At 55.9% G+C, this 7,659-nt stretch overlaps 1 long non-coding RNA gene across 1 annotated transcript; it reads right to left on the reverse strand.

Moving 5' to 3' along the window:
- Positions 1-1,537: 1,537 nt before the first annotated feature.
- On the reverse strand, positions 1,538-4,405 carry LOC146542980 (uncharacterized). The gene is made up of 2 exons (XR_014887665.1): positions 4,165-4,405; positions 1,538-4,080 (listed from the first exon to the last, which is right to left on the reverse strand). It is a non-coding gene; the product is annotated as an uncharacterized LOC146542980 (long non-coding RNA).
- Positions 4,406-7,659: the final 3,254 nt, after the last annotated feature.

Consider the following 7,659-nt stretch of genomic DNA (forward strand, 5'->3'; position numbering starts at 1 on the left):
AGAAAGGCCATTTGTGGCATCTGAAACCTTACTGTGAAATTAAGCTATGCCTGGACACACACAGCTCACCACAGCAGCAGTTTGCATTTTGTAAATTGCTTTTTGCGTCAAATTAAAGGGATGGCTGATGGCACCGTCGGGGCAGGGCCCTGCACCCCCGTGTCACACCACAGCCCCCAGCATCCCTGGGGCAGCACCCACAGCACTTCTACCTGTGCTGAGGGACACAGCATGGGGCAAAGCTCTGCCTCCTCCAGGCACATCTGGACGTGCTGTTCGGTTGGCCAAGGGCTCGCCCCACTTCTGCTTCACTCAATGTTTTCATTAAAGACCCGAGTGATGGAATAGAGAAAGCGCTTATTAAATTTGCAGATGACACGAAGCTGGGAGGGACTACAAGTATCTTGGAGGACAGGATTAGAATTCAAAATGATCTTGACAAATTGGAGAAATGGACTGGAAAGAATAGGATGAAATTCAACAGGGATGAGTGCGAGGTACTGCGCGGTGACGGGAACCGGCAGCAGAGCAACCAGCCTAGGGACAGCAGGGGGACTGCGAGGCACCCCGCCATCCCGGGGCCGTGCCCAGGGCCCCCCTGCTGCCTTCCCATCGCTCCAGCAATTAGAGCTCCCGCCAGCACCCTCCGCCTGTGCAAACACCCGAGACTCATTTAAATAAATTAAGACGACGTAATAAATCAAAGGGAAATGAGGGGCTGTGCCTGAGGGCAGGGGAGTCACTCGAGTTTAATTACATTGGCAAAGCTGCTGCAGCTGGCACGGCGTGTCCCGTGCACAGCTCTGCATGGGGGGCAGGCAGGCACACACCCAGCACTCAGCACTCAGCACCCGGCCCAGCACAGAGCCCTGCAGCCACCCAGAGATTGACGGCGCATCCCTCAGCGCTCAGCCACTCTCATTGGTGTCTTCGGAAAGAGCTCCACGTAGAGGCAGCAAATTTATGAGACTGGCGCTGAATCCCCCCGTCACATCAGAGGCCAATTCGTCTTCCCAGGGCTGAGGATGAAATTAAATTATTGTAAAATAAATCTGTAAAAATGATGAAAAGAGCATCGCCCGGCAGCCGGGGCGGGACGCGGGAACACACGCACGGCCGTGACGGATGGGGCTCACCGGGTGATAAAGTGCCCGGGACCCGGCAGCTCAGGGATTTCTGCTGTAATCTCACTAAAGAGATGTTGTTTACAGGAAAAAGGGTATTTTGGGGGAGGAAATTGCATTTCAAGGTTAAAGGGAAAAAAAATGGAGCGAGTCTCCCAAGGAGCCCACTTATGTGCAAGACGGCGGCAGAGACAGACGAGCACGTGGGTGCCAGGCAGTGGGGCTGGGGCACGGGCTGCACCTTGCACAGAGCCAAGGGCGTGCAAGCTGGGACTTGCTGCTCCCCAGTTTCAGCCTCATCCTACAAGAAAGATGTCGGACAGATTATTTTTTGCTGGTACAACTGGAAAAGAAGAATGATTTCATATTACTCTGCATTGGCTGGCCACTTAACAATAGGCCATTAGCACAGCTCAGCATGGGAAAGGGATTTATTTAGGACACACGGTCGCAAAGACAACCTGGCACCAGGTGCTTAATAGTGTTTTGGAGGTATCAGAGTGTTGCAGCGCTCAGAAAATGCAGCTGTAGGGAGTTCAGAGACTTTATTCTTCACTCCCGCGAAATCCCACAATACCAGCAGAGATTTCTCAGCTCTGCCCTAAGCACAAAAGCAGCGTGGAGAAATTAGCAGCTTTTTGGGGACAAAGTGCCAACCTGCTCCTGGCCACAGCGTGTCCCATCCACCCAGCACTTCCCTACTGCTCGCAGGCCCTGCAGGTCCTGGTTGTCCCAGTGCCACCTCACACCCTCCAGGGCTCCTCGAGGCAGCCAGCTCCTGGTGCTCCCCATCCCATTGAAGCCAGGCTGATGGATGGGAGCAGAGCCAGGGGAACGCGCTACAGGGCAGCAGGATGTGGGGCTGTAGGGTGGAGGGCAGCAGGTTGGCGTCTGCAGGATGGGGGGAGGTGGGATGGGGTCTGCAGGGTTGGGGGCAGCAGGATGGGGAGCAATGGGATGTATTCTGCAGGATGGGAGGCAGCAACACGGGGCGCAGTGCAGTGAGGAACAAAGGGATGGGGGCAGTGGAATGGGGGGCAGTGGGACAGGGCACATGGGGCAGAGAGCAGCGGGACGGGGGGCCGTGGGATGGGGGCTGCAGATTCTTCAGGCTGGGAGCAGTGCTGGCGGCCGTCCTGTGCAGCTGCGAGGCTGCAGTGTGCCGAGGTGGAAGTAAAGAGTTACTGAACGAGCAGACATTCAATAATTCATGGTCACTGAACTGCAACAGGAACAACGACAAATAATAATACAGGAAAATGGGGAAAAAACGTGAAATCGTTAGGCCAATGGTTCAAGCATGAAGAGAGCGTGTCTGGGCTGCGGGGCGCAGTCACGCCACGTGGGGACGGAGGGGTCAGCACCAGCAGTCCCATGGCACCCTATGGGCCGGGCACCCCGTGGAGCTGTGCCTGCTGCCCCATGCACTCTGCCAGCAGTGCTGTGCAGTCCCCAGCGCCCTCTGAGCTCGGTCAACACACAGGAATTTGCTCATGTCTCCAGGAGGCACGGAAGGCAGTGCTGTTCTCCCTAATATTAATTAGCAACGCTTACCACGGGAGTTGGCAAACATGGTTTAATTAGAACAGCCGGGCTCCCTCCATGTGCTGTACCCTCCCCAGGGTCAAGGGCAGAGTAGAACAAGAGACAAAGGAGCTGGGAAGACTGGTGCTGAGCTCTGCCCCACAGCTGTGGCTCTTCACAGTGCATGGATGGCCCCATGCCCTGCACAGAGCCTCTCTCCCTGGGCTGGGGATGGGGCGTACACCCAGCTATAGTGGCTCAGCCTGTGGCCAGCAGGCACCGAGCAGGGAAATTTAATCTGCAGCTACAAGAAAGGCCGTAGAGTTTCTAGATGCATGAGCCTGCTTCTTCTGTCAAGAAGAAAAATAGGAGAGGGGCATGGGGAATTAGACAAAAGCCATGAAGCAGGATGGGAGGGTGGAAGGGAGTCAGTAGAGCAGAAGTTTGGGCACTTCAGGTGGGGCAGGGCAACCCCGCCTGGGATCCAGACCCATCTGCTGCTAACCCTGACCCTCACCCTCACTCTGAGCCTCACCCAGCACCTGAGCTGCACACCCACGTGCTGCAGAGATGGAGCTGCTCACGCCAAGCCGGGTTCAGCGGTTTGGTGACAGGTTTACAAATCACCACCGCCGCGTGAAGAGGGAGCTTGGCTGCCTCGGCATTCATCCCCGCGCTAATTACTGCCTCCCTGAGGAACCCGATCCATCTTGCTGTAATTGACAAAAGGCAATTAAAAAGCAGTTGTGAATAAAGGGGGACATCTCTGGAGGGACAGGAAGGGGAGATTTAGGCGCGCCGCTCCTCGGCGCTCGGCCACGCTCCAGCACCGCGGATGGGAGCGAGCCGCCGCATCCCACGCTGTGCCCGACGCCCCGCAGGAGCCCAGCCCGGACACGGCCCCGCACCCCCGGGAGCTCCCAGCATCGCTCCCCGCCGGGATCCGCAGGGATACGGGGAGAGGAGGGGAGAAGAGGGGAGAGGAGGGGAGAGCCGCGCCGGGAGCAGCGCAGCGCGCGGCCTTGCGGGAGACAAAGGGCAATCAGCAGAGAGTGGCGCGGAGCTGGGCGTGAAGAGCCGCTGATTGAGGAAGAGCCGCGTCAGTGCCTCTTGTGCGAGCATCTCCTGATTGCGCGGAGCAGCAGGTGCGGAGCTGCCGGCTCACCTGCCGAGCGCTGGGCTGCGCACGGGGATGTGCGGGCACCGCGTGCGGCGCGGCTCGGCCCGGCTCGGCCGGGCTCCTGCTCGTTCTCAACGCACGGGGGATCCCCGGGCCGCGTCCCGGGGCGGTGCTGTGGGTCCCCGCTTTGGGGCTGCGGTGCGTGGCTCGGGCGGGGCCGCCCCGCTCTCCTGCGGCGGCAGATGGCACGATGTGCTGATGCCGGGATGTTCTCCGCCATCTGTTGGGTCTAATTGACTTCCTGCAGAAGTTCTTAAAAAAAAAAAAAAATTAAACCAGTCGCAAGAACAAAATTGTTAATTAAAAGGCCTTTTGATTAGCTAGACAAATATTTACCAATTATGACTGACCCCGACCACTGTGTTGTGTTGTTTTGTCCACAAACTCCACCATCAGCAGTTATCTCCACAATTAGGTTGGTGCTGATGATCCCCTGCATAACCCTTTCCCTGCAGTGTCCCTGAGGCCCTGGGAGCTCTGAGCAGTGCACGGCCCCCATCAGGTCCTCAGAGCCACCCCAGCACGTCCCTGCTTCCCCAGTGAGCAAACCAGTGCTGTGCAGCCTGCAGTCCCAGCAAGGTGCAGCTTTCAGCCCACAGGCTGCGTTCCAGAGAGAGCACATGGGCAGGGGCTGAATCATCCTGGAGCAGTGCTTGGCTTTGGGGTCAGCCCGCCCTGAGCCTCCACCCACCTCGTGCTCCTGGTGAGAGGGTACTCACCGCACTGCTCCCAGCCCTCCACAGCAGCAGTGCCCATCCGTACACAAGGCCCTTCCATACCTGCAGGTCCCAGGGGCAGCCCGGCCCCATTCATATCCCTGTGGGACCGCAGCCGCGTCCCCACAATGGAGGTTTGAGGTCTGACACAAAGCAGAACCCAGGGAGGGATGCGGGGTGCAGGGCCAGGCAGGCACTCCCAGAGCGGGTTGTCGATTTTAATGTGGTAAGAAATTGATGGATGATTCTGAGCGAGCGAATGTTCAGTGTAAATTACCCATGTTAGGCTCCAATCCGTGGCTAATTCATTAGACACACATTTCTACACAAAAATAAAAAGCCTTCTGCATGCATTGTTCACCAAATGCACAGAAAGAAAAGACGTGGGGAGGCGAGGCTGGCTCCTGACCCGCTCCTGTGCTTCATTCCCAGCATCCCTGCTCCTGTGAGCAGCACTCAGTCCATGCACAGCCATGGGGCTCTGCTCCCGTTGGGGTGCTGGAAAAGAAGCCCTGTTGCTCCACACCTGGCAGCCAGGATGCTGCAACAGCACATCCCCACCATCCCACCATCCCATGATCCCACAACACAGCACTGTTTGGAGCTGTACGAATGGAGTGGGAAAGCAAGCTGCGATTGAAGAAAGGGTGGTGTTGAACAGAGATGATTTCGTGCCGAAGGGCAACGTGGATCTTTAAAAAGTGAATAAAGATGGAGAAGAACAGAGTGACTGCCCTTTAAAAACACAGAGATCAGCAGGCGAGGATTCACTTTTTTAATAAAAAGTGGAGGTATCTCAGGGGAGGAGCGCATCCACGTCCCCAGCGCCGGAGCTGCACAGCTCCTCACACACAGCACCAGCACTGCCTGCCTTATTGCCATGGCTACTGCGCTCCGCTTCTATGGAAAACTAAATATTGAACAAAGAGCGGTGCGTGGGGGATCCCACACCGCCCCGCAGGCAGCCCACGGCCCCACAGCAATGGGACCCACAGCCAGGGGACAGCAGGGCTCAGAGCGGCCGCACCGGGGTGATAGGGTAGGGGAGATCCATTTTTGGGCAGCTGGGACCCTGCTGCTCGCCCATCCTCGCTGTGCATTTTGATTCGCCCCTCTAAATGTTCCAATACTGTAAAAGATCCATCAGAAACCTTCCACTCCAGAGGGATATATATTATCTAAATTTGATAAGACAACTTAATTTCTCTCCGTGTCTGTTACTGGCGATAAAACTGGGAGACTTTTATGACCCGGAGTCCTCTGTAAGATTGTCAGGAACTTATTATACAAGGTATAACTGGATTTCTCTCCACAGATGGCTCGCAGCCATGAGCTGTAACGCAATTCTGCAGCACATTTGGTGGAATAAATGCAAAGAGCTTGTTACAGTGAGTTAGATAAGGGAGACGGGAACACAGCTCTTGCAGGCTAATTCGGAATCTGATCTGCCTTTTCCCTTGCTGTGAAGGACAACTTGGAAAAGTGCATTTCATGCCAAGGAAGGAGCCAAGCACTTCCCAGGACCAGCAGCCAATGCGGCACAGGAGAGGGAGAGCCATCGCTGTGGTGCTGGTGTGAGGCCACAGTTCCTGGCACAAAGGTTCCGTGGCACAGCAGTTCCATGGCACAGCAGTTCTGTGGAACATGGATTCCATGGCACAGCAATTCTGTGCAATAGTGGTTCCATGGCACAGCAATTCCGTGGCACAGCAATTCCGTGGCACAGTGGTTCCATGGCACAGTGCTTCTATGGCACAGTAGTTTCATGGCACAGCAGTTCCATGGCACAGCTGTCCTATGGCACAGCCATTCTATGGCACAGCAATTCCATGGCACAGCCGTTATATGGCATAGCTGTTCTGGGCACAGCAGTCCCATGGTACAGTGGTTCCTGGCTCAGCAGTTCCATGGCACAGACATTCTATGGCACAGCAGTTCCATGACACAGCAGCTCCTGACACAGCCGTTCCATGACGCAGTGGTTCCCTGGCAGTGCGGCCCCATATGGTGCAGGAGGACATCGGGCCCCTCCCCAAATCTCTGCAGCGTTGCTCATCCTTCACCATTATCACACGGCCCATTCAGGCTCTGACCAGATAAAGACAGGTGATTTTTTATTTACTGATTTTTTTATTCCAGCATCCTGTGGGCAGGGTGCCACGCGGCGTGCTCATTTATCTCCATTTGCTCCCTCCCACCTCCCTTCCCTAATTCCTCAACAGAGCTTTGGAGGTGAGAGCCTTATCTGTGCCATTCTCCTGCACGCAGAGAGCAGACTCAGCATCTCCTTGTAGGGGCCACAGTGGGGCTATTGGCTGCCAGGGCAGTGGCCACACGGGCTGGGAATGGCGTTGGTCCTCATGCAGACCACGCAGCTCCATGCAGCTCATTGCTCCTGTGGGGATTGGAGCCTTACTCCGACCCAAGCTGGCAGCACAATGTGGCCACATTAATTCTGGGCGAAATGCGTCGTTACGTGCATCAGGTTTTGTGATAGAACATGTTTAAAATTCAATAGAAAGAAAGATTAAAAAATAAGTTTCTTATCTAAAGGAGCCATAGAGCCAGTGAGGAAATTATGAATGTCTCGTTGTCCAAGGTTAAAGAGTGAGAGCTGAGGCATGAAAAGGCAGGAGATAAGATGAAATGTTTTCTGTTCAAATGAATGGGCTCCACTCTGCTCCGTAATAAATGATCAGTGTCAATATGACAAATTAATTCTGCATTGAGCTCCATTCAGCGGGGAGGGGCCGGTGGGAGCGGCTGAGCCCCATTTGCAGCCTCCAGCGGCCGCTCAACAAAATGGGGCCAAGTGGAGATGTGCAATGTGATGGATGGGAGCAGACCCCACCCCCAGCCCCCACCACCTGCCCTCAGTGGCTGCACAGCAGGAGTCCACCGGCACCCCGTGCCCCATTGCTCCTCCATCCCAGTGTGCTGCGGGGAGAGCGTGGGGGACCCAAGGACGAGGATGACACACACAGGGCTGGCAGCTGCGCTCCTGCAGCAGAGCTGTGCCAGCACGAGGAGCTGCTGGCAGAGCCGCCAGGTGACCCTGTGGAGGAGATCGGACCTTTTAAAGGAGACAGTGACAAATGATGCTCCGCTCCGGCTC

This window comes from Meleagris gallopavo, chromosome 22 (genome assembly GCF_905368555.1).
Source record: "Meleagris gallopavo chromosome 22, MGAL_WU_HG_1.1, whole genome shotgun sequence".
Lineage (NCBI taxonomy): Eukaryota > Metazoa > Chordata > Aves > Galliformes > Phasianidae > Meleagris > Meleagris gallopavo.